This window comes from Dasypus novemcinctus, chromosome 14 (assembly GCF_030445035.2).
Source record: "Dasypus novemcinctus isolate mDasNov1 chromosome 14, mDasNov1.1.hap2, whole genome shotgun sequence".
Taxonomy (NCBI): Eukaryota; Metazoa; Chordata; class Mammalia; order Cingulata; family Dasypodidae; genus Dasypus; species Dasypus novemcinctus.
The window spans coordinates 84,989,234-85,016,838 of NC_080686.1; the positions used below are offsets into that span (position 1 = coordinate 84,989,234).

The 27,605-nt window shown below is 37.9% G+C and overlaps 1 long non-coding RNA gene, 1 other non-coding gene and 1 pseudogene across 2 annotated transcripts in view; 1 reads left to right on the forward strand and 2 right to left on the reverse strand.

Annotated features, from left to right (window-relative positions):
* Positions 1 to 10,153, forward strand: part of LOC101439048 (uncharacterized) — a 97,912-nt gene extending 87,759 nt beyond the window's left edge. The window contains exons 5-6 of the long non-coding RNA XR_011645593.1: positions 7,799 to 7,849; positions 8,399 to 10,153. This is a non-coding gene — a long non-coding RNA (uncharacterized lncRNA). The remainder of the gene's footprint in view (positions 1 to 7,798; positions 7,850 to 8,398) is intronic.
* Positions 10,154 to 15,443: 5,290 nt separating this feature from the next.
* On the reverse strand, positions 15,444 to 17,454 carry LOC101443101 (DNA polymerase lambda pseudogene; annotated as a pseudogene).
* A 9,405-nt stretch (positions 17,455 to 26,859) lies between these two features.
* On the reverse strand, positions 26,860 to 26,960 carry LOC111761203 (small nucleolar RNA U13). Its single transcript, XR_002794629.1, has one exon. It is a non-coding gene; the product is annotated as a small nucleolar RNA U13 (small nucleolar RNA).
* Positions 26,961 to 27,605: the final 645 nt, after the last annotated feature.

Genomic DNA, 27,605 nt, shown 5'->3' on the forward strand with positions numbered 1-27,605 from the left:
AAGCCTTCAATATTTGCATTAGTCACCCACTTAACGTCCCTAAAGCCATCAGTTACCTAGCACAATGTTTAGTGGGTTGTACTTGGCATGGACTCAATTATCCATGATTTATGCAACAGAACTTATTGATTACCTACTAAGTGCTCAGGACAGTGAAATACTCTGGGAATATAAAGATATTTATGCTGCTCTCTGCCCTCAAAGAGCTCAAGCAGTGAAGAGAAGAACCTCTTAAAAACTACCAAACTAATAAGAACTATACTGGAGGAATGCAAATAGTAACTTAGTAGCATTTTAGTTTGCTTAGTGAAATCAGGGTAGTCTTCACAGGGGTGGTGACACTCAAGTTCTCATGTTAGCTCAAAGTAGAAGTTTTCTAGCTGACAAATACAGAAATGAAAGGAATTCTGAACAGAAGAATTTGACTTTTCAAAAACCCAAGATACCTAGTAGTTTTATACAATTTCAAGGGGGTTATGCGGGAGGGATACTGCCTGATAAAGAAGAGAGGCCATGGAAAGAGTTCAGATTCTTTCCTGTAGGTAATGGGTAGCCAAAACCAAATTTTGAACAAGGAAACAAAGCAGTATAGATATATGTATTTTAGAAATACCCCGCAGAAGATGGAGTACAGTTCAGCAGATCTCAAAATTGAACGTGCGTCTGGAGAGCTGGTTAAAACATAGATCGCTGGGCTTCTGAGCACATCTGGGGTGAGACTCAGGAATCTACATCCATAACAGTTCCCAGGTGATGCTACAGCTGCTTGTCCCAGGACTGTGCCCTGAGAACTACTAGAGTAAAAGACGGATTGAACCCGGGGCTGGAGGCAGGACCGTAATTAAGTATAATTTCTCATTTTATGTAATATTTTTATTCCATCCTCTCAATAACCTTTTTAAAAAGCTAATCTTTGCTCTTTCCCAACAGGGAAACTTCTTTAGAAATAAAGCAAAACATATTGCTGACAAAATAAATTTTTCAAACCAAAGCATCTTCTGCTTCCCACTACAGCTGTTTTGTAACTGCGGAGAAGTATCAGGCCTTAACGATTGCATGAGAGAGGGAAGTATCATTTGATGGCGTTGGGGCCAGACAAAACACCCGCTCAATATGAAACCATGTGCAGTTTTTTTATCTTCTCCGAGTCTGGGTATCATCACATGTGAAATGTGACTTAGTGGGAAACTCAATGGGAAGTTACATGAAATAGTACATAAAAAAGCAGATAAAAATTAGACAGGCAGAATGAATTGCTTACCCTTTATTCTGCCCTAAATAAAACTAAATATATATTATATTTTTACATATACTAGGTAGATATAGTATGTAATAGATATATATCTTGTTCTGTTTTGCTTTGTTCCTGTTTCCTGGCACTGTTAGGAGCACTGGATGGGGGAAAGCAAGGAACAGTTAAACATTTGATTTTTTTCCTGCCCTTTCCATGAATGACCTTTCTGTTTTAACCTACCTCTTAGCTTTCTGGGGGTGAATTATGCGCAAACTCTGAAGTCAGGGAATGCTGTCACCCCTTGCCCCAGGAATCGCACAGCCACCTCGACCACTCCTCTGCTCTCCTGTGTCTTTGTTCTTCTGAGTGGGTGGGCCCGTTGGAGGTCATTAGGCCTTGATGACCTTTGCTTCCAGCAGAGTATCCTCTGCCTGGCTGTCAGGTCAGGGCACTTGCCCCCTCACTTCCCATCTGCAAAGACAGTCCCATTCTGAGAGCTGAGCATGCAGGGCTGCTCACTGCATTACTCAAAAGGGAAAGAATGGCAAAAACCACTTGCACATGATACAGTTCGGCCCTCTGAGCCTGGCCCTTGCCAAGGAAACACCTCCCACCAACACTTACTGGACTTCTTATTATCCCAGTTCAGAACCCCGCCTGTGAGCCACGTTCAGTGAGCTCTTGGTTATTTGTGGATGTTATTCGTTTACTCATTTCTAATCAGATACTGCCATGCATGTTGCTGTAACTAACTGCCAGCTAGGAGCTGGTTAAAAACTACAAAGAATAAGTTAGTTATCTGAGGCAGCTGTGATGTAGTGGACCAAGTCCTGAAATTGCATTTTAAAGAACTGGTTGTTAGGCCCAAACCTGCCCAAAATTTAACTGAGCAAACGTGGGAAAATTATTGAGCCATTTCATTTTCCTCTTCTGTTAGACGGGCACAGTGATACATCACAGTGAAGACTCAGAGTATATGTAAAATCACTTTTTAAACTATAAGATATAGCTTATTATTAGAAGTATTACTAATATATTAAAGCATACCATATATAGTTATTATATATTTGCTCTGCAATATACCCTATACCATATATTATGCACTGCTATATGTATAATATATTGTATAGTATTTATTATATATGCACAAGTATGATATATGTTATGACTGTTATCATCATTATTAGTAGTAGTGTTTGATATTTTTATAAACTAAGTGTTTCAGAGATCAGATCATGAGACCATGAGAAACAAATTTTAAAGTAGTCTTTATTTTTACTAAAAAAAAAAAATTTTTTATTAGAGAAGTTGCAGGTTTACAGAACACTCTCATGCATAAAATACAGAATACCCATATACCATCTCATTAGCAACACCTTCAGTTGGTGTGGAACATTTTTTACAATTGATGATAGCACATTTTGATCATTGTACTGGTAACTGAAGTCCATGGTTTAACTTAGGGTTCACTGTTTGTGTAGTGTGGTTCCATGGATTTTTTTTTTTAATTATTTTTTTTCTATTGTTAGAAAAACCTAGAAGGTGAGCATAATATCCTCCTGGATGAGGATAATGATTTTACTCATGGGTAGCAGAATATAATGAGTAGAAAAATTGGAGAATCATGGATCTCGTGAAAACTGCTTCAAGGAGTAATATTAAAACAGAAAAACAAAACAAGAAATCCCTGTGCTTCTCTACTTCCTCTTACTCATAAAGCCATGAAGACTGATTAAAATGAATTAGTTCCAATTTTCTTTTTACTCATATCAGTCAGTCTCTTGACTCATCTCCCACTGGAAGAAACTTTGAAATTAATTGTCCCCTTATTGATCACTTATCTCACTCCTGTGTACTATGTGCTTTAATTTATGCTTTTCTGCAAGGCCCCCCACTTCCTAAGTCATCTCTCCTCCATGAAGGCACACGGACATCTTTGTTAGGGGAAAGGAGTCTTTCCAATATTGCTACAAAAACAAGACTATTTTTGCAGAGGACATCTTTGTTAGGGGAAAGGAGTCTTTCCAATATTGCTACAAAAACAAGACTATTTTTGCCAAAACAACAAACATAGAAGTTATTAGATAATAAAACTAATCCATATCACTAGTTCCTACAACCCATGCATTTGCAGGACTCAGAAAAACAGGCACTCTTTGGCACTTTCCTCTCCTTTGCATTCAACGTGGAATTTATCACCAAGTGCTGCTGATTTCTCTCTTTAAGTGTTTGTATAACTCATCCCTTTCCTTCAGTCTCTGCTATGAGCACCTGTTCCCAGCTGCTGTTACCTCTTTTCTGGTCTGCAGCAATCATCTGTTCTTGGTGTACTGACTTTTTTCACCCCAGAAATGTGAACGTGTCAACTCCATCCCCATCCCTTCTCACCATCCCTGCCTTTTAGGCTTCTCTTGTCCTTAGGATAAAGACCAGAATCTTTACTGTGATTTACAAGCCTTTGAACTGTCTGCCCTGCCTTCCTGTGAGTGTCACTGGCACTTCACTCTTCTTCACAATGTTCTTCTGTATCTCTCTTCTTTTTCCCTATTGCTCCTACATACCAAGGTCCCTTCCTTTCTGCCATTGGGTCTTTGGGGGCACTTCTCTCTCTGTATGGGATCTCCTTCCTCTACTCCTTCTTTATCTGGCTAACATCTATTCATCCTACAGATTTCCACTCATACGACGCTTCCACAAGGAGCTGTTCTTAAACTCCCAAGACAACTTCAAGCCCCTTGTTAATGCACACACATAACTTGCTTCCTAACTCTCATCACTGTTGGCTTTCATTTAATTTACTTTTCCCTTCCCTTGAATTATGCAGGAGACTCCTGAGTGCAGATGAACACGGATTCCTGCTTACCATGTATCTCCAGCACAAAACCAAGATCTGACATCGAGTAAGTGCTAGGGTGACCAATCGGCCTGGTTTCCCCAGGTCTGAGAGGATTTCTGAGAAATGGGGCTATTGGTTTTACCAACAGGAGGAACCTGGGCAGGCCAAGACACTCTAGGTTGTCCATAAAAATGTGTTTTAAAATGAAGTTCAAGGATTAAAGCCTTTTAGTTCCATTTGCTGACTTTGTTACTTATCCTTGGCTATTAAGGTCCTAAACCTATCTCTCTTTTTCTTTCAAACTTTAACAGGTGAAATATTTTAGCGCTACAGTTAATTGCTCTTGTGTCACCTTCTTAAATTTTCACAGCATTCCCTAATTGTGGTTTCAGTTTCCCAGCCGGTGGAATTCTTTATGAAGTCAGCTTTGGATGAGATCTAGTTTTTCTTTTCTCTTTTGAAGGAGGGAGTTCATTCACCTCTGGTTCTGACACCTACTATATCACCTTGAGGAAAAAACTCATTGGGTTTTCCCATCTATAATGGTAGACCTGATAATTCCAAATTCCAGGAATAGGATAACAATCAATACAATAATGTATATAGAACAGCTAAGATCATATTTTCCATGTAGTAGGTACCCAATGCATTTACATTTCCCTTTTTATACAGGAAGTTTCCCAAGTAGAGTAATGAAAAGCATCCTTTCCTTCACTTTGTTCATTCACAAGAGACATAGATTAGAAAAGTATTTCTCTTAATTATCCACTGTCAACTTGGAATCTTTGTGATTTGCAAAGACGTCTTCTATGTCGCCTCCCAGAGAATATTTTAAACAAAATCTTTTATTTTCTTTCAGAACAGATATATAAAGCAGTTTTGTGCTTTTGGGGGATTTTATTAGTGGATATTCAGTTTTCATCTAAGACAGTCTCAGCAGCCTGGGGCAGAAGGCCACATGGCAGCTGCAGGGAGAGCAGCCCCTCTCTGTTTCAGGTGAAAGCCCCATGCCTTTGTTTCCATGCGACTTCAAGGGAAGGTCCTGTGGCAGTATTTATTTGGTTTATGGCAACCTCTCAGATGTATTGCATCTGCTTTGCAATAAAGGATGTGGGGCTCCCTTCTGGTGACTTGCTGCCTGCCACAGACAACAGGCATGTTTGTACTCCTCAGCTTTGATCTTTTGTGCTTGATATCTAAATGCAGCCTTTCTTGTGCCTTCAAAGCTAAGTGACTTGTTTGCCTTCCAGTTACAAGACAGCTCTGCTCCTGCCATCAATGGGGTTCCCCTATTTTTGCCTCCATTCTCATGCCTTCTGTGGGAGGGCTATAGGGACCTGAGCTGAAATTAGAACTAACATGTAAAAACAGAGAGCAATGAGCAAGGAAGGGCACTAGTTCTTCCTTGGATGCCACATGCCAAGATTCCCTCTACCAATGGTGGGACCTGGCATTGAGTACCCCAGGGGAAAACGGGGCATTCTTAAGAGAATGAGTAGCATCATCCTAAAGCATGGATGCCATGTTCAGACAGCCTGGGCTGTGAGCAATTCATGATTAGCTTTGACACAAATTTGGCAAGTAACCAAGCCTCAGTTTTCCTCTCTATGGATGAGGGGTGATGATGGTATCTGATTCACTGTATTAAGTGAGAAAATCCAAATAAACTGCCTGGTACATAGCATGAACTCAATGAATACTATGTTTTGGTTATTAATATTAATAATAGTGATGTGAATTTTTATTAATATTACCTACTGTCCAAATGAAATTTTCTCTCCCATTCTCTAAATGGGGAAATGGTACTCATTCATAAAAAACAAATTCAAAAGCCTGCTTCTGTGAATATTCCCCCAGTAGCCTTGTCATCTCATTAGCATTTATATTGGATACTGAAGCTACATGGATAAAAACGTTGTATCTGATTGAAAGGGTTCCTTACTCTGTTTTATGTTCATTATTTATATTTTGATTATAGGACTTATTACAGTCTTACTTAAATTATTTAGTTAATTTGTTAGTGTATGAAATGGTAAAGTTCTTGAGGTCAGGGTCCAGGTCGCTACCATACCCCAGCTCCTGCTACAGACCCTTGATCATAAAATGTAGTGTAGTAGCTAAGTGCTCAAGTCCACTTCTTACTATGTGACCTTGAGCATGCTGTGTAAGCTCTCTGTACCTTAGTTTCCTCATTTGTGAAATGGGAACAATTGAGCCTGACACTTAAGTCTGCTGTAAGGATGGAGAAAGGTAGCATGTGTAAAGTATCTGCCACATACTGATGGCTCAGTATTATCATAAGGTACAGGAATGACCTACTGCCATGGGATCCTGGTAACTTCTATTTCCTTTGGTTCCCCCTTGGGGTCTTTGATCTATTTTATTTGTCCTGTGTTGTGTTGTATTGAACATATCAAGTTCCTCAAATATTTTTAGAGGGAAAGTATTCAAATGAATCCTAAACAAGCTGTGAGAATTTAGGAATTTTTGGATGTGTTGTGTGCATGTAAAAACAATAATCTAGATATGATAACTGATCCTCTGTGGGTTGCTCACTACACTTACTTCACTTTGTTTCTCTAACAGATTGGACTTCTCAAAAGGTTTTATTGACTGCTTTTATAATTCTGTACTTTTCCTCTACTATAACTGCAGTGCGTAGTAAATTGAGTTATGTACCTTAATTTAGACATGTTCTTCATCTTAACCCACACTCCTGAGACTGTGAGCCCATTGTAAATGGGACCTCTTGAAGATACTATTTTTACTTAAGGTGTGGCCCAGTTGAATGAGAGTGGGCTTTAATCTGGATTACTGAAGGTTTTATAGATAGAAAGCAACAGGGAGGAGCTGGAAGTCACCAGACTCCTGAAGAGAAAAGAGAGAACATCACAGTGTGACCTGAGAAAGGCTTGTAAGCCAAGGAACCCCAAGGATCTCCAGCTGCCAGCATCAGAACATTACAGATTTTGGGGAGAAAGCATCGCCTTGCTGATGCCAAGACTGTGGACTTCTCCCAGCCTCAAAACTATGAAGCAATAAATTTCTAATGTTGAAACCAACTCATTGGGTTGTATCTCCATAGCAGCCTGGCAAACTAAAACATGGTGTTTTTTTAAGTCTCCTCTCTTTGAAGTCCCCCTTTTCTGAATACCTGTTAATACAAATGTATGGTGATATTTCATATCCTTCTTAGAAATTAAAGAAGAGAAATAGAATATGCCCTAATCTTATTCCTTCTATTTTATTCTTTCCTCCCTGACCCACCAAATTTGTCATATGAGTATTGCCCTTAAAAAGCAATAGTGGGTAGTCTTTCCTGCTCCTCCAGATGTTTTATAATTTTATCTTACTAATGTCTCAGTGATATTATGTATCATATATCTGATTTATAAATCTATAGGATCCCGAATTGTCCATAATTCCTTCTTAAATAGAATGACCTACCATTGTCAGTAAAACTGGATTCTTTGGACTTGATTTCTTTTTGTATATATAAGGATTTAAAGAAGGCAAAATCCTATAATGTTTGTTTGAATTTATATAATTTTTGATTAAATAAAGGCAGTTGATAGTGGAGAAGATATTAGAAAAAAATAATTTTCCTTTTGCTGTCCAATGAAAAATATTAAAACAGGTTTTCCACATTTGTTTAATAAGTATGTAAAGATGATATAAATTATGTAGCATCATTCCATGTATCAGTGATTCTCATTACTTTTTTCCAGGACTCTTGCAGACTTAAAAAGTTCCAAGGACACCAAACCTCTTTTGTTAATGTGAGTTATATTTATTGATATTTGTTGTATTCAAAATGTAAAAAAAAAACAGATTAAAAAATATTTATTAGTGCACTTAAAAATAACAATAATAACTCTATTAAATGTGAACATAAATCACATAGTTTTTTGAATAATAAGAATATTTTCCAAAACAAAGAAACATTTAGTGAAAAGGTTTGCTTTGTTTCACATATTTGTAAATCTCTTCAATTACTGGCTTAATTGGATACAGCTGGAGTCTCATTTGTTTCTGCATTCAATCTGTTGCAAAGTGTTGTTTTGGTTGAAGTATATAGATAAAAATATGGCTCCATACAGATGTACAGTTGGGGAAAAGGAAGAGTATTTGAATTCAAATAATTGTGGATGAACTTCTTGGGTACTACATGAAAACTCTACTAGTGTTATTTTCTTGAAGGTTAATTTTAATGTTGAATATGAAACAATATTAATGAACTTTTTGTACATGATATGCTCACAAGGGAATGAAAGTGATTAGGGAAATAGTGTCTTAATCGTACTAAAAAAATGGTTTTGTCTTTGCAGACTCCATGAAAGTGTCTCAGGTACACAGATGGATGCCCAGACCACACTTTGAGTACTACTGCCATCTATTGTCATTAACTCTTATAATTTTATCTTGGAACACAATAAAGCAGCATTATTGAGGAACCAATGCTAGAAACTATTAGGTGATTTGCCTAGGCTTCCCCCACCAAACTAAGTACAGAAGCAAATTTGAACTCAGTCTTCCCCTTTATCTCTCCTATAGGACATATTTTTTCCAAAACAATGTGGAAATGAGGAAAGATGGAACCATACGATGTAAATTTTCTCTGGGAACCATAATTCTTGAAGAATCATTCAGGTTAAAGCTACTGAGCATTGAGTAATTGTTCTTTTGGCATTGCTGTAAAAATCGCAGGTGAAAACACCTTCCATTTCAATTGGAAACAAATTCCAGGGTTAAGTTTAGGTAGAAGCAGAGTGCTGAATTAGGAATGTGGAGAAAGAGTTTGGGAGAAGTCAAGAAGAGATAATAGAGTCCATAACTGAAGTTCAAGGCTCTCAGAGGAAAATTATTTCATTCATATCAAAATGAGCCTGAAATTTTCTCCTCTAGAACTCAGAAAAGAGGAGTGAGGAAATGACTGAACCTCTCTTCTTAATGATTTCTCTTTGTCCTTTTCTCCCCTTACTATGCCCCCATTCCAATTTTCAAGTCCAAGGCTTAGAAAGAAAGGGTTCCTTGTGATATTCATCAGTTCCTTTGTTACTCTGGTACTGTCAAAATATGGCAACAGCAAAGGGAGAAGCAGAATAAAGGAAATGAAGGAAAGAGAAATTTAGAAACCCAAAAGAATCAATATCAGTGTAATATGCTTAATGCACTATTATGTTAGATGAAGATGGTAACATCCCCGTTTCTGCTTTAACCAGAGATGGCATTTAATATCCTACTACATGTGTGGTCACCTGTTCCATATTGGGGGAAAAGCGATGAAGAATTTGTTGACACCCAGCATGTCCCATACCTCTCCATAGTAGGAAAAACTTGATTAATTGGGAATATCTAAGAAATATAACAAAGTTCCCATTAAACCTATATGATAACTATAGATTCCTCCACAATTGGAAAATACCTCTAATGTTAAAGAATGAAATTTTTACATCTCATGGCATATTTTGTCAGTACATTTCTTTTCAAAAAATTATGCAAGGTAAAACAGGTACTTCGCAAGGCAAATCTAGGCTAAGTTTCTGTTTTTCATGTTAGTTTAGTCAATAGCATAGCTAAATTGTTTGCTAGGAATAAAATTATATATCTAAAATAACCACTTAATGTTCAGTTTGGGTTGTAGAATTAGATTTTGTTAAAATTAAACTTTACTAAACCCAGTATAAAAAGAAACATTTTTAATTAGGCATTTAAAAAACAGTTTAATGCAGGACATCAATATGTTTGGTAAAGGAGATAGTTGTGTTGGTTTGAGAATCCTAGGACATGCAAGAGCTTTACATGCAAGAGCTCTACAATGACTAGAAAATATAAAAGCTGCCAATCAGTTTTGTCACAGTTAAATTTGTTGTTATTTATACTTGATCAGTCCTTAGTAAAACCTTTAAAAATTGTTTAAAAGTGTTACTAGTAAACAGATAATGCTAGTGACCACATGCTTTTGTCTAAAAGCTGTCCATAACTTGTTCAGCACCTACCTCTTCAATATTATATTTCTTGGGACTTGCATAGTAGTTGTATAATATTTATTGAATTTGTTGAATAAATGTGTAAGAGAGAAACTGCCTTTATGAATTTTTAAGAAAAAAAATTTTTTTAAAGATTTATTTATTTGTTTCTCTCCCCTTCCCCCCCCACCCCGGTTGTGTCTTCTCTGTGTCTATTTGCTGTGTCTTCTTTGTTTGCTTCTGTTGTTGTCAGCGGCACGGGAATCTGTGTTTCTTTTTGTTGCATCATCTTGTTGCATCAGTTCTCTGTGTGTGCGGAACCATTCCTGGGCAGGCTGCACTTTCTTTCACGCTGGATGGCTCTCCTTATTGGGCGCACTCCTTGTGCATGGGGCTCCCCTATGCGGGGGACACCCCTGCGAGGCAGGGCACTCCTTGTGCGCATCAGCACTGTGCATGGGCCAGCTCCACATGGGTCAAGAAGGCCCAGGGTTTGAACCGCAGACCTCCCATGTGGTAGACGGATGCCCTAACCACTGGGCCAAGTCCGCCGCCAGAAATTTTGAATTTTATAAATAAGGAGCATCATTTGGAATTAAATATGTTTCAGAGAGCTTACCTCAGACCAAGTTTTTCCTGCCTGGGTGCCACCTGTGAAGAACTGGACTAGATGGGGAAGGAGAGATCCTGTGGCTAAGATTGAGCCAGAGAGTATGGCCAGGAGGGTGCTGGCAAAAATATGGGGCTAAGAAAGAGGAAAGCCCGATCTCAGAAGATTACTGAGATTGGAAGGAAATGGGCCAAGATAGACTGAAGGATGAGATGATATCTGGAAAAAAATAGCCTGTGAGATCAGTAAGCAATGAGGGTAAGGGAAAATAATTAATTGAGAAATAGAGCAGGGTATATCTCTAAGCATACAGTGTACTAAGCTTTTCATGGGGGAAATGTCTCCATCTTCCAAGAAAATGGAAAGAGCTCCAGCTACCCCATTCTGCCCTGCTTTGCTGGAGGAGAGTATTTCTAAGAGCCAGAAATCACCCTTCCCCTGCCTGTGGGACAGAGAAAATTAAAGTGACCTTTCTCCACCCATAGTCATCTTTCTCCCCATCCTCTGTGGGTCTTCGGAAGCCACTGCTTGGGAGACTCATCCATGTTAGAGACATTATGTCTTACATCCAAACCCACGTAAACCCAGGATGTATTAGACCAGCTTAGACCCACCAACCCAGACCTCTCCTCCATTCAGGGAACAAAATTCATTTAGTACAGTTTTCATGTAAGCATAATCCAGTTATCTTTCACCCCCTTCCTGAGTACATAACACCTGAAGTTGGAAAGCCTGTAAGTAACACCTCCTTCACAAAAATACATTGACCGTAGTTATTAATAAGCAAGCACGCAAACCAAAGAAAACCAAATAAATACATTCTTTTCAAATTTAGGGCAAGAGGTGGAAGTGTGGCTTAAAGCATAGCAACACCCACACCCTTTGCCTATATATGAAGGCAAGATGCAGTTCCAGGAGTTTAATGACGTGAGTAAGGGAAAATAAAAAAGAGAGAATGGCGTGCTTCATTATGGCTTACTATTCAGGGTCAGCTGTGAAGACAAGAGTGCCTTGGTTTGAATTCTTGCTCTGCCATTTAAAATTCATGTGAACTTGTTACATGGAGATAACAAAGATTTCTTCACCTTATAAGGTTTGGGGGATGACTAAATCAATATATACAACATACATAAATAAATATAAATTTATATACATGTGCGTGTGTATTTAGAGCAGTGGTTGGCACTTGATGTTTGTTAGCATGATGATAAGAGACAGAAATCTAAGCTCTGGCCTCTGTTTCCTAGTAGAAAAGAAGCCAGAAATGTAAGGCATATAAGCTCAGTCAGAGAGAAGTTAAATACTTATCTAATGGTACTCAGGATAAAACAAAATCCAGTGCTGTTCAGTGTTTGTGTTGAGGGTCTACTCGTTTATCCTAACACTGTCTATTGGCTCTTTCATTTAATCTGAAGTTCTCAGGTTTTATAGACCATGTCCTCTGTGCTCTTACATATCCATGCCATCACAGGGTCCATCGTGCTATTGAATCATGGCTTGACCTCAAGCAAAATTATCTGCTTTTCTTACTTTCAGGTTGTTTTAGATACCAGATGTACAGGAGGACAGATTATAGCCGGCTTCAGCAAAATGGTTTGCCTGGCATTCGCATCAGATGATCAGGAAAAGAAGTTACTCTCTTTCTTCAGTGCCACAATTTTAACAAACGCAAACCTCTAAGTTGGACTTAAAAGTGATTTGGTTGAAAGAGCTGTGGTTACAGCATCCTCACCTCTAAGAAATCAGTCACTGTGTTCCAAAACTATGCCAGAAGCTCATCTTTCCTCCCAAAGCTCTGACCTGACGCTGGAGATACAGGGAGATTCCTGGCAGAGGGCAGAATGTCCGTAACAATCTTGCCTTTCCCTTGGAGCTGGGGTGAAAATTAATGGGTGCTCATTTTCCATGGACCCCCTCAGTCTACCAAAACAGACATCAGGAAATGTGCTCATTCAGGGCCTCGATCATTTCAGGTCCAAGTTAGCAGGCTTAGCAAACACACACACACACACACACACACACACACACACATACACGGTGACTAATATTTACTTTAGGCTAAGAATTTAGAATGGCATGTCCTCTTCTCTGTCTCCAGTATCTCCCTATTTTCTCTTTTTCCCGTCCTTTTCCTTTTATTTGTTTATAAGCCCTGCATTTCAAGCCACTGTAGAATCCAGGTTGTTTTCACTTGCAAAGTGACTTTTCATTCAGGAAGGAAATTCATAAGAGAAAAAGACTCAGTTAAACCCGTACTAAAGAGCTTCATCTTCCAATGATTCCGTAACTGGCATTCGGTGATTCCTCGCATTATTCCCTGAATGCCGTGCCCCGTGTGTCAAAATGAGAGGCGGCTTGTGGATGTTTTTTGTCTCTGAAAAGCAATACTCCTGGGACAAAGAGGTCCTTTTACTGGGCGGTAATGATGGCCACGAGGTGGGAGCCATAACCCAGACAAGCCTGGGCAGAGTGCATGCTGACATTTTTCATTCCTAATATCCCACAAGTATTTCAGCTTCAACAGAGCTTCTGTGCAGATGAAGAGGAACCTTTTTGTTTCTTGATTTCGTTATATTATGTTTGAAAATTCCTACCAGCCTCCTAACTACCCATTGGAAGATAGACTGGTAAAACTATTTTTCACCAACTTTTTATTCTCCATTTTACCAGGAAAAAGAAACACTAATATTGCAGTTGTTTCCTTAAGTAAATGGCAATCTATGTCGCCTTCCCCAGCTGCCTCACTTCCTTGCCTGTGGGCTTAAAAATCCTAACACATATTGTTTAGCTGGGTCTGCCCACAGCCCAGGCCCTCAGAGATGTGCAAGTAAGCAGATTGGATCCCAGACATTAAATTTTTTTTAAAAATTAAAAAAAAAGCGTGGCCAATTTTTGTAAACATGAATGACCTATTCTGAAAAAAAAAAGAACGAACATTTTGCACAAAGACGGATTGAGATGCGTGGGGAAAAAAACGGCCAAAGTCAGCAGGAGATGGATGTAAGTGCTATACATGACTTTAAGAAGCAGCCACATGCTTTTATTAATATTTTTTGAATGGGAGAGACGAGGAGATTATTTCTACCTTTGATAATCTCACTACTTGTTTCTGCTGTTTGTTCTTTCTATCTGGAGATAATATGCAAGACCTTGGTCCCTTTTGCTTTGTTTTTCCCCAGAGCACTCAACCTAATTTCTTTGGTAGAAAACTCCATTCAGGTCCTTTCTCCCTCCATTCCTCCCCTCTGGTTTCCTGCCATCCTCTGCCGTCCCCTCCCCTACTTGCCACCCTCCCTCCCTTTCTTCCTCCCATTTTTCCCTCTTTAAGCATTTTTTGAATATGCTTTATGTGACAGGCACTGGGCTCAGTTCAAGGGAACAAAGCTATAAACAGTAAGCTTGATAGCTTATGGATTGTCTCGAAAAGAATATTTTAATAAACAATTATATACATAAATACATCAGTGATAACCATTATGAAAGAAAAGTCTCTGGAGTTACAGGAACATACACTAGAGACCCAAACTCATCATAGGGGTCTAGGAAGTTTTCCTGGAGGAATGACATGAAGAATGAAAAAGGACAATAGAGGATCACAGAATTTATTATAGCATTCTTAAGATACCACAGAGGTGCAAAGAAAGGTGAGTAAATTCTACCTGGTAGAAAAGAGGGGATATGGAGCTTTCTAGAGGGGGTTATAAATGAACTGAATATTGAAACATTGAAAATGCCATAATAACAAGTAAATTAATTCTTCCAGGAAATAATAGTGATATCCATTTGTATCAGTTTGATATAGTTATGAATTCCAAAAATAGATATTGGATTATGTTTGTAAACTAATCTGTACCTGGGCATGATTAAATTATGGTTAGGCTTTGATTGGGCCATGTCACTAGGGTCAGATAAAAGACATGGCCAAGGACAGAGTTGGAGATTTTGATGTTGGAGTTTTGATTTGGAGTTTGATTCCAAAGCTGGAGTCCAGGGAAAGAAGCACCCAGAGGAAAGAGAAGCAAGCCCCAGGAAGACAGGAACCCTGAGCCCAGAAAGAGAGGAACCCAGGAAGCCTGAACCCTGGTGGATATTGGCAGCCATCTTGCTCCAACACGTGGAAATAGACATTGGTGAGGGAAGTACCCTATGCTTTATTGCCTGGTATCTGTCAGCTCCTACCCCAAATAAATACCCTTTATAAAAGGCTTCTGGTATTTTGCATCAGCACCCCTTTGGCTCACTAATACACATTTCAACAGATTTACTTCCCTTTACTATATTTAAGAAAATTTGCTGTCTGGTTCTGTAGAATTTTTTTAACTTTCACTAATTAGAACCTCTTTCTTCACTTTGCAAACTTTGGGGCAAAAGGAATAAGTCACAACCTGAGTCCATTTCCTTTGTTTATTCATTTACGATAGCTCACAGTAATACAAAATATGTTTTAAAAAATCAGAAGGAAATAGATCAACAATGGTTATCAGTGAGATTATAGGTGCATTTTCCCTTTTCTTCTTTGTCCCTATTTTTTTCAGTTATATATGTGTGCATGTGCATGTATCCTGTTTTTTATAAAAATTTTATTTGTATATCTCCCTAAGTGCAAAATCTATCAGGGCAGTGGTGAGGAAGAGGGGACAGCAGCCTGCTTGCTTCCTGCAAGCCCAGGGCCCAGGCTCGCCGAGGGCTGCTCGTGGTTGAAGTAGTGAGGTTCAGCCAACTGAGGCCAGAGGGGAGTGTTAGACAGCCAGGTAGCCAGCTGGTCCAGGCCTCGGGGACCCCAGCCATGGGTCATCACTCCCATCCAGCTGGTTCTCGGTAGGGTAGGCCTAAGAGCCTGAAGACATCCTTCCCAGTGGGAGTGGGCAGAACCTGGCCAGGCCCTGCCTTGGCCCTGGGTGCTCCAGACCACAGCCGTCCTGAGGGCGTGCTCCGACAAGCTCATGCCCTTGGTCTTGGCCAGAGCCCACATGGAACGTTTGAAGTGGGCAGAGCCGGTGAAGTAGAGCAGGGCACAGGCAAATTCGCAGCAGGGCACAAGGATGATGTCAGGCTGCCGGTGCCACCGCCCTGGCCCTGGAAGCTGGCACGCTCCCAGGTACTTCTGCTGCTGGCCATTCTCGTCCTGGCTCACCAAATTGTCTGTCAGGACCCTCATTGCCAAAGGCTGTCGAGGAGGTGATTTAACATGCCCTGGTGGGACCAGCCATCTGAGTAAGTGACCAGCATATCCACATACCCACAGGTTGCTTTTCCCCATCAGTTCGACCCACATGCCACACACAGAAGCCTGGGGTTGAGGACCTGGGCCAATTCCTGGCTCAATCTCCATCACCTCCTCCCTGGGCACGCGTTCCGGGAAGTCATCATGATGCTTCAGGCTGAAGGCCTGCGGAGGGGTCAGGAAGGGCTGGCTGTGGATGTCTTCCAGGCTCCGGAAGCCCTGCTGGTACATTTGGGCAGTCTTGAGTCCAGCTCCCCAGATGTTGGAGAAGACCTTCAAAACAGGACCACTCTCACTGATGTGGTCCAGCTTCTGCAGGTGCCTGCTCTCCAGGATCTCTACAATCTTCTCAGCCATCCACTTCCCAATCCCAGGGATACTGCAGGCCTCCTGGTAGGAGGTGACAGGCTTGTGGAAGCTCTTGAGGACATTCCATTCGTCTCCTTAACACTGTAGGCTTTGACCGGCACTTCCAGCTTCTCTGTGAAGTATAAATACTTAAGTATTTATAAACAGTGTCATTATCAAGGTTTTTACTATATTATTCTTGGGTAAAGGTCACCTGCTATTCACACTCATTTAAAGCAAAGGTGTTAGATGTAAATATCCAACAGTTGAGGCTTCCTTTATCTGTTTCTCCACTGAACTTTGTCTTGCTCTATTTAATCAGTTCCCAACCTGGAATGAAATTCCAGCTCCTATGGTATCTGTCCTCCCACCCAGGAGTGACATTGTTAATTGGATCATAGTATCCCCAAAGTGATAATGCTATATAGATGGCTTTTCTCCCAGTCTATAGTCTATGTTTTCACACAGATTTTCCTTTTTACCTTCATTCATGTAATTCATATCAATTTTTCTTTTACAACTTTAGAGCTTTTATTTCAAATGTTGTGAGTACTTTGACTTAAAATTAAATAGTGCATGCTGTAAAAATAATCTATTGCACTTTTATTGTAAAAACAATCAAGGAAAGCAATTTACTCATCTTCCAACCCTAATATGCTTTCTTTCACCAACTAAATTAAATCAGTTATTTCTTATTATTTTAACCTCACTTATAACACCAGAAAGCAGTGCACCAGCCATTTTGTCATTATTTGTTGAGGACTGACTACAAATAAGGGTTTAACCCAAGTGCTCTTGGGTGATAGAGGACTTCCTGTCTAATCCTTATGTTCCTAGAGTTTAAAAAAGCTATTATTTATTGCACAATTCTTAGCCCTTAACATACTCTATTGCAATTTTTTAATGCTTGGCTTTTTCAAATGAATACACTCATGTAACCATCACCTAGCTCAAGAAAGCTTTTTTATGCCCCTAATGATCAATACCTCAAATATAGTGAATTTTTTCATCAGTGAATTTGTCAAAGTGTGTGTCACATGATTTTTCTAATTATTTCAATGTTGCCTGAATTTTTGGAATAAAGATTTATATTATTCTAAAAGCGCCATATTTTATTTATAAAAAGTTGTCTTTATAAGACAATTTCTCCAACTACAGCCAATATGCATAATAATCATGGTGACAATTTGGGGGTACTATCTCTTTATGCTCATCATCTTGTTTAATTGTCATGGCGATCTTACTATTTTTCTCTTTGTGCAGATGAAGACAATATAACTAAGGTTATGCAAACCACAAGCTTACAAATAGAGCCAACATCTGATTGGAGCTCTATTCTGGAGCATTCACCCCAAGACCCATATCCTCAACCATTATGTGGAATTGCCTCCGAGTGAAAAAGACAGTGACATGAGCAGAACTAAGCATTAGTGGAAAGAACACCTTATTTGGAGTCAGACAAACCTTTTTGGTTCCAAATTGTGTGTACCTTGAGCTCACAGTTTTCTAACTTCTTACGCTTTAAATAGGGAAAATTATTTTGACAACAGTTGAGAAAAGTGTAGAATTCAACATGTCCACAGGCAATTTGAAAACTCAGAATTTAAACAATCTCTTCTCTCCCAACACTTTTTCCAAACATGCTTGAAGGGGGTAACACTTAAGGTAAACAAAATGCTAATACTTGGTGTATATGATTTAAAGCTACATACATCATGAAATCACCTTTCCCCAAAACTGTATTCCACAAACCATGAGAGTTTCTTAAAATATTAGTATTTCAAGAAGCCAAAAAAATATAGAAAATTCTATGCCCTATTAACTTCTTTTGGATCATCACAGTGCATATTAAGACTTTAAATTCATCTCTGAGAAGTCCCACAAATTAAAAAAAATAACAACTGAAAAAACTGCTTTATCCTTTTTAACCCAACATTTTTTTTCCTTATTTGACCAAGGATTACAACTTTCCTTTTCTTTTTGGTTTTTGTTTTGGAAATATCCCAGTTAACTCTCACCTTGTTACTTGTGTTTAGCAGAAGACATTTTGGGAAATGGTAGTTTATGTAGCTCATTTGGGCTGTGTACCTATTTCAGCATAAATAAAATGGGAGTTCCCTCATTCTTAAAATAGAAAAAGACAGGAATCTGCCTCTAGATGTTTTAAGGACTAACTAAGAAAATTCATGATGAACAGTGGGTCCTCAGAAAAGACATACCCCATTATTGCTGCTTCTGGGTGATTTATATGCAATGCTCAGCTGGCTCAAAGAAAATAAGGCTAAGCTTGTCTTTGTGTCCACAGATGTGTTTTAGTCACAGATTCCAATAACCCATCCAATACTGAATCACAGAAAGATGATTTTGTTTGGTTTCCATCTAAGCCCCTTGACTGACCATAATATTTTCTAGGAAATAATAAGAATTCTGTTGGAGATGGTTTTATACCATGTAAACCTTTTGTAAAATATATACATTACTTTTAAAAAAAAAACACAGGCAAGGGAGTAAGAAACAAGGAAAGTACGCGGTCTGAGGCATGGACAATGGGCTTACTGCAGGATGAGTTGCACCTGTATGTTGCATTTTAAGACTAACTATTATTAACACAAATATTTTCTACTTCCTAATCACCATTCTATTGTTCTAACTTAGCTGTGATTTCCCATAGAAAAAAATTAAGCTTGAGATCAAAAAGTTTTATAATATTGCTTTTCTAAGCACTATTTAAAATTTCTTTTCGAAACAGATATTTTCAAGGCCTATATCCCTTTAACAACCTTACTCTTCTTGCCAAGAAACTCCTATTCAATTACTTAAGTAACTTGTGTAGTTATTCATGAAATATTTATTGAATATCTCCTGTGTTCTAAAACACTGGACTAGGTGCTAAAGATGGAGAGCTATCCCAAGCATTTCATTTTCTGTCCTTACCTAGTTTACAGTCTAATTAGGGAGACATCCATTACTCCAAAGAGCAGATATAAATAGAAAATGACAACTTTAAGAAAAATAGGTATAGGCTGCTATGTAAACTTACAATAGGGTAATTTCCCAGAAGGAGGCAATGACTGAGTTGAGACTCCCAAAATGAGAAGATGATGAGATGATGATCGAGTGAAGAATATTTCAGTGTTTGGGGACACCATGTACAAAGGCATAGCTCAGATTGCTGTAAGTACCAGCATATCTAGAGAGAGAGGAATCTTGGTACAAATGAGACTTAGAGAAATAGGTAGAGACCGAATTATGCAGGTTATCTTGGTCATGGTAAGAATTTTGTTCTTTATTACCCCAAGCAAGGGGAAAACACTGAATTGTTTCATGTGTGGTCAGATTTGCACCTTGAAGGGATCACTCTAACTGCAATGTGAATAGTAAACTGGAATGGCACAAAAGTGGATGTCAGTGGCCAGTAGTAAAGAGAGATAATGGTGGCTTGCCTCCAGGTGATGGTGTTGCAGGTGGAGAGAAGTATAGAAACTCAAGATACATTTAGGGGGAAGCACACTTGGCCCAATGGATAGGGTGTCCGCCTACCACATGGGAGGTCCAAGGTTCAAACCCAGGTCCTCCTGACCCACGTGATGAGCTGGCCCACGTGCAGTGCTGATGCGCGCAAGGAGTGCCCTGCCATGCAGGGTTGTCCCCTGTGTAGGGGAGCCCCAAGTACAAGGAGTGCACCCCATAAGGAGAGCCACCCCACACAAATAAAGTGCAGCCTGCCCAGGAGTGGCACCACACACATGGAGAGCTAACACAGCAAGATGACGCAAGAAAAAAGAGATGCAGATTCCGGGTGCCACTGACAAGAATACAAGCGGACACAGAAGATCATATAGCGAATGGACACAGAAAGCACACAACTGGGTGGGGTGGGTGGCGAGGAAGAGGAGAGAAACAAATCTTAAAAGAAATAAAAGATATATTTAGGATGTAAAATCAAAATTTCCACATGATAATGGAATTGAATGTGGGGGAATGGGAGAAACGAGTTGTCAAGGATGGTTTAAAATCAGGGGTTCTTAACTTTTTTGGTTCCCATGGATCCCTTACTAAGCCCATACTACACTGTGTATTACTTAATAAATATATCATGCTCGGATCAACTCATCCCCACAAGAATAATGTTTTTTTGACATTAAATTAAAGCTCACGGACCCCTTGTTAAGAACCTGTGGTTTAAATGAATCTTCAAGTATTGTATTTTTGGGAATGGGAGTATGTAAAGAGGTCTAAGTTGGTTTGGGGGTTAAGACTTCAAGGTAAATCAAGAGGATATAGCTACGATATATGCAGGCCAAACTACAAGGTGTAGGGTTCATTTTAAGAGCACAGGCACTGAAGAAAAAACAGGATTGGACTCACATCATTTTTTAAAAATTTAATAGCTTTAGCCTCATTTGACTTGTTAAATTCAAGATGTTATTGCTGATCTAATAGGATTTTTGGATTATATAGTGAGAGCTGGTATTGATTACTCTTGGCCCAATGTGGGTTTTCGGACCCCTAATTCACAATAACCTGAAGGGCTAAATTAAAAGTAAGTACTTCTGTCCTCCTCCTAAAACCACTGAACCACACTCTATGGTGGTGGGGGCAAGGAACCTTCAGATGATTCTTACATGGAATCAAGTGTGAGTTCCACTAAGTATAAAGTAAATAAATTTCGTTTTCATTATTCATTTGTAACCTGTACTAAGAACAATCATCTATTTAATAAATAGCCTCTATGTTGAGGTCTTGTTGACTTGTACTGTTTATTATATGTGTAGGGTAATATATGATTTTTTTTTATGAAGTTAAAGAATATCTTGGTGCTGATGTGTGTGATTTCTTAAGCTGTCTCATATTGGAAACAGATGTTTGTAAAAATCCACTGCCTCAGGACTTTCTAAACAACCTGTGTGATCCTTTTGTTTCATTTGGTCTTTTTAACAATTATTCAGTTTCCCACCTTTTAGTATATTTTGACGTATATGCAACCCTTAAAGTGTTTGAGTATGGTAAAATGCTATTTCTCCCCCTCTTTCCTGAATCTTGTATAAAAGTGGATCTCTGATACTAATAAAGAAGTTTGTTTTGTTTTATGTCTAATATATGTGGATGAGAGCAGGCAGAATTTCAAACTCTGGCTTAAATAAACATGATCTATCTTCTAGCTCTCTTGGACAACATATGCATTTTATTCTGTCCTTAGCTGTGTTGTAGCTGGAAAAAGAGGAGAGAGAAGAGATAAGGAGATTTAGATTCCAGCCCATCATGCTTATTACTAGCTGTGATATTGTAAGAAGGAAAAAAAGTCAACTTTAGAAGCAGGAAACTGTGGAAGCAGGTTTGCAAAGGTAATTGAATGAGAGAATGTATCTGAAAGAACTTTGGGAAATACAATGTGCAATGTTACTCCTGGACTTCTATTTCTATTCAGACTTTCCTTCCCACAAAAGCAACTACAAACACGGACAAAATAAAAGGCAATGGCTTTCAAGGATTATATAAAGAGCGGCACAGGACTGAAATCCTTGAATGTAGGGAAATAACTGATGGTGAGCCACCTGTATACACCAGCTCTCTTGGGATGGAAGGATCGCCAGAATAAAATTTAACACCATTGAAAGGCAGAAAAATTCAGACTCCCTACAATGTGTTCAAAGGCAAGCCAATAATAAAAATGTCCTAAATATATAAAGAAGGAAAATGAATTAGCAGAATTCACAGAAAATGACTCTAAAACATCTTTTATATATGTGTTCCAAGACCTGAAGGAAACAATGTATATAATGGGAAAACAGATGGAAAATCTTAGCAAAGAAATAGAAACTATAAACAAGAATCAAGTGGAAACTCTAAAAATAAAATGCAAAATATCAAAACTGAAAAATTCACTGAATGAGTTTATAGCAGATTGATACTGAATGAAAAGACTATTTGACTTAAAGGCACAGTGACAAACATATAAAATTTAATAAAAGAGAGAAATAAGGCTATTTTTTAAAAAGCAGAAATTGACCAAAAAAAGTTTTAAAAAATAGGGGAAAATTTAGAAGTCAAAGTTAACTTTTAAAAAGATTAATAAAATTAAAAATAAACATTTACTGTATAAGACTAATCAGGATAAATAGGAGATACAAATTTCCAATGTTAACAGTTAACAATTATAGATTCTAAAGACATTAAAAAAGATAAGAGACTGTTATAAACAACTTTGTGCCAATAAATTTAACAACTTACATACAATAAATTCTTTGAAAAATACAAGTTACTGAAACTGACGCCAAAAGAAAGATGAAACAGGATAGTAGTATATATGATAACATTTATTGAATTTTCAAGTAAAACCTTTTCCCCAAAACAAACCTCCTGTCCCAGATAGTTTCACTATTTTTCCTATTAAACATTTAATACCAATTCTAGATAAGTTCTTTCAAAACACAGAGCAGTAGAAAAAATTTTTCAACTCATTTTGAGTCCAGCAAAATCCCAATACACAGATCTGAAAAGGATATTGCAAATCAAGGCAACTACAGAATAATGTTTCACATGAACATAAATGCAAACTAATTAACATATAAAATCCAGCAACAATTTTAAAGGATAATATATCACAAATAAGTTGAGATTGCCCAGGGATTCAAGGTTGGGTGAAAAGATAAAAATCAATTACTGTAGGAAAGTGTACATGGCTTAACTGATGGAGCCTCCGTTTACCATATGGAGGGTCCAGGGTTCAATCCTCAGGGCCTCCTGACCCATGTGGTAAGCTGGCCCACACACAGTACTGCCTGTGCAAGAAGTGCTGTGCCATGCAGGGGCACCCCATGTAGGGGTGCCACACACACAAGGAGTACACCCTGCAAGGAGAGCCACACCACGTGAAAAAAAGTACAGCCTGCTCAGGAGTGGCGCCATACACATGGAGAGCTCACACAGCAAGATGATGCAACAAAAAAAGAGACACAGTTTCCTAGTGCTGCCAGATAAAGCAAACGGATGCAGAAGAACACACAGCGAATGGACATAGAGAGGAGTGAACAAGGGGCAGGGAGGGAGAAATAAATAAATCTTTTTTAAAAAAATTCAATTAATGTCAATCTCCAAATAACTTGAAAAAATGAAGATCAGATGATTGATCTCAATGGATAAAGAAAAAGCATTTCAAAAACATCAACCCCTGCCCATGATAAAATGTGTCAGCAAAGAGCAATAAAGTAAAGTTTTATCAGTCTCCTAAAGGGAATGTACAAAATAAATCTTACATTAACATCATACTTAATGGGAAAATACCAAATGTTTTCCCCATAAGGTTGAAATGTTGAGATTGTAAATGCCCTTCACAACTGTATCAAAAAGTAAAAAATTCCTAGATATAAAATTTTAAAAATACATGTAATGCCAGTACCCTGAAAATAATTTCAGAATGGTGAGAAAAATTTTAAAACACTGAAATAAATGTTTATTGACTGATCAACTCTTAGGGAGATGCCATTTCTTTTCAGATAGAGCTCCTCAGATTCAATTCAGTACCAATGAAAATCCCAAGATAGGTTCTTAGAAATTGACAAGCTGATTTTAGAGTTTAAATAGAAAAGAACAGCTATAGAATAATAACAAAAAAAAAATTTTTGTAAAAGAACAAAGTTGGAGGATTTACACTACCTGATTCCAAGACTTAATATAAAGCTATAAAAATCAAGACAGTGTGGAGTTTGAACTTAATGGAACAAAATAGAAAGGAACAGAAATAGACTCAAACATACATGGTAAATTGCTTTTTCTACAGGTTCCAAGGTAATCTGATTTTATAATGTACTATTACTTGGTCTGTTAAAAAAAAAAAAACAGTATGCTGAAAGTAATAGAGGGTGCATGACCTTTAATTCTCAGAAAGATCTATAATCAACAAACATGGTTAAGAGTCACTGGTAAAAGGCAAAACACCACCATCATTCCTAGAGCGAGGAACTGGAGATTCATTTAAATAAGGTCATCATAAAATGTAAAGGAATGTGGATACCTTTTCTTAGAAAAGGAATGTAGATACCTTTTCTTATATCTGTTGAGGCTCATTTGAAGATAGTGATGCAATGTCAGGAAACAAAGCTAGTACCACTTGAGTCAATCCTTAAAGACCCTACTTTTTTAAAGACCAAAATAAAACCCACATGTGTATGCACACACATTTTTAAAGACTATTGATTGAAGCCTATAATCTGGTTTGCAGATAAAGTGAAGAAATGAGTAATGGAAGGCTTAGGCTGCTAACGTCAAGATAAATGCAGAATCTTACTCAGTATAGGTAAAGAAAGAAGCCAACTTCTGCAATTTCTATAGATAGGATTTTTGTTGTTACCATTTGGATCAAAGGATGAAGCACACAAACCATTGACATTTAGAACTGAAAAAGAGATCAGGTAGTCAACCCTGTGTTGGAATGATGGATGTGGTGTAGTAGAAAGAACAGTACACAAAGTCAAACATACTAGGCTGAAGGTTTTTTGTTTGTTTTAATACCTTGCTCAAAGGCACATAAGTAGAATATAATAGGATATTCTGAGCCAGGATTCTAGAGAAGGTCTTTTTGATTCTACTTCTCCTGTCTTACATCTCTATGTCTCTATCATTTCAATAGTTGTGTCTGTAAAATAGAAAAAATAATCTCACAAAATTATGATGGGTATCAAATGGAACAATTAAGTGAATCCTTTTTAGGTTCAGAGATATATTCAGATACCAAGCAGGATTGCATTTGTTTTGCCTTTACATTGTTGATCATTTACCCCTAAACACTTTTATAACACAGTTCTCAGTGTAATCACTGTGTATTATTTCTTTTAACCGTTAATTTTATTTAAAAATTTCCAACAAAGTGCAAACCCTGTGACAGGAGGAGCTTTTTCTCAGCTGTTCACCAAAATACCTTTTATTATAAACAGAGCTTGGCACATAGTAGGTTCTCAATAAATATTTATTGAAATGAACTACATGCTTAACTCTGATTAATTGTAAATTAGGGAGAACTATGCCTCTAAAAGGAATCATTCTTCCTCATAAATATGCTCTCCCTTTTTCGAGTTTTGAAATGTCATTTCCCACGGATATGGCCTTTCATTCTTCTGAAATTGGCATTAGAATGAAATATGAAATAGACCATTGTTCCCAGAAGTAAGGGGATATGAAATTGTCAGAATATGGTATTGTGTGACATTTTTATTCCCGAATTATAACACCCCTCTTGTTAAAAATTATCAAAGTTGTTCTTTACAAGTTCAGATAACTAAAATTTTCAGTGTGTTAATATCTTACTTTATGTTTCAAAAATATAAAAAGTAATACATTGATTTTGTTTCCCTAAGACATCACGAAGTTCTTAGAAAAATACAATAAATATCAGTAAGCCAGATCATACATTCCACATCTGTGATCATTTGAATAAAAGCAAGTAAAAATTTACCTTTATATTTATCTGTGAAAAGAATTTTCTAAACATGGAATAACATCAAGATAATTTCAAGCACAAAGTTTTGAAAAAGCACATATTTCACATCCTTAATAGCAAGCTATACACAAGATAATACAGTAACCACAATCCCATCTATCTACAGTGTAAATCTGGCTTGACCACATCTGGCAGATTTAGTGGTTAATCTGTTACTATATGTGTCTGAGAGTAGTAGCAATTAGCTTATGTAAAAAGGCCTGCAATCCAATCTAAACCATAAATTCAACTTTGCTATTCACACACATGCACACTTGAAGTGCTTTTTTTTCTTAGTGAATAAATGATTATTCATCTCTTTAGATGAAATGTGTTGTTTCCAGAAAAATGTGCTGTTTCTAGAAAAAAAAACGTATTTTAGAATTCCATTTTGATTTATGTATACTGTGTCTGAATATATCTTTTGTACTCAGAAATGTGTGGCTTTCTTAGTAGTTGCATCTAGGTATTATATTATATATATATCAGTTATCCCAGTAGACAGCTGATATCTTTTATCCAGTTTATGTCTAATAGAGAATCCTTACCACACTTTACATTCTTTTACTTTTCCCTATCTATCATACAATTTTCTATAATATTTCCTCTATGTACATTTGGGACCATGTCAGGCAGTGTTATAATATTGGCTTTAATTAGCATAATTTACAAAACAATATTAAAAACTCAAAAGGAAATGAAAGCCTTTGTATTTGCATGCTTTTTCTTACTTTGGTCTTCCTTTCTGATACTCCATGGTTTCTTCTTTATCATTTCCTTTCTGTTCAGAAAATTTCCTTTAACTGTTCTTTTAGAGTAGGTCTGCTGGTGACAAGTTCTCTTAGTTTTCCTTCATCGAAGAATGTTTTGCTTTCCTCTTCATTCCTGAAGGGTATATCACTGGGTATATCAGTTGAAAAATATTGTGCCTCTTACTTCTAACCCTCATGTTTTCTGATGAGAAATGAACTATCCTTTGAATTATTTTTCCCATTTTGGAAGGCTGCTTTCCAGAATTTGTCTAGTTTTCAGAAGTTTAATTATGATGCACTCAGCATAGTTTAGTTTTTCCATCTGTAAAATGGTATATCAATATCTCCCCTCTGTCCTCGTTTGAATCTTTTGTGGACACTGGAAAATTATGTCCTTTTTTTTTTTTTTCATGTCACATGGGTAATGTGCTGACATAACAAGGTTTGAGGGAGACACATCTCACACAAATGTGTGAATACTCATTCATCATATTTATGAACCATGAAAGGATTGGAAAATTATGTTCTTAAACTAGCCCATTCCTGTGCACATAAACCTGTTGTATGTGGGATTTTTGGGTTAGATTCAATTAAGGAACTTTTTAAAATTAGATCACTTTTGATTAGATCACTTTAGTCAAGGCCTTTGATTAGATTGCAGGACCCAAGATAAGTCTAAATCCTTTCACTGGAATCTTATATAAACTTTGACCTGAAAGCAGAAAGACAAAGAGAACTGTAAGTTTTTACCATCCCATGTGAGAGAGGACTCAAGGACTGCCCACAGCCACAGAAAGTCAGAGAAACCCCGAGAGGCTGAGAGAGAGGCTGGAGGCTGGAATCAGTGGAGTAGCACGAAGCTGAAGAGACGAGGCTTGGAGAGAGAAGATCCATGTGCCTGATCACCCACAGCTGAGCTCGGGAAGGAAGTCAGCCTGGAGGTCAAGGTGCAGAGCAGTGCCATTTTGCCTTTGTCCTGAAGCAAGAGTCCAGGATCACCAGCAGCTGATCTTTGGTGAGACAGCACCCCTGATGATGCCTTAATTTGGATATTTTCACAACCTCGCAACTGTAAGAAATTACCCTAGCAAATTTCCATTATAAAAGCCAACCCATTTCTGGTTGGCAACCTGTAGCAAAGCAAAATACCCTCCCTA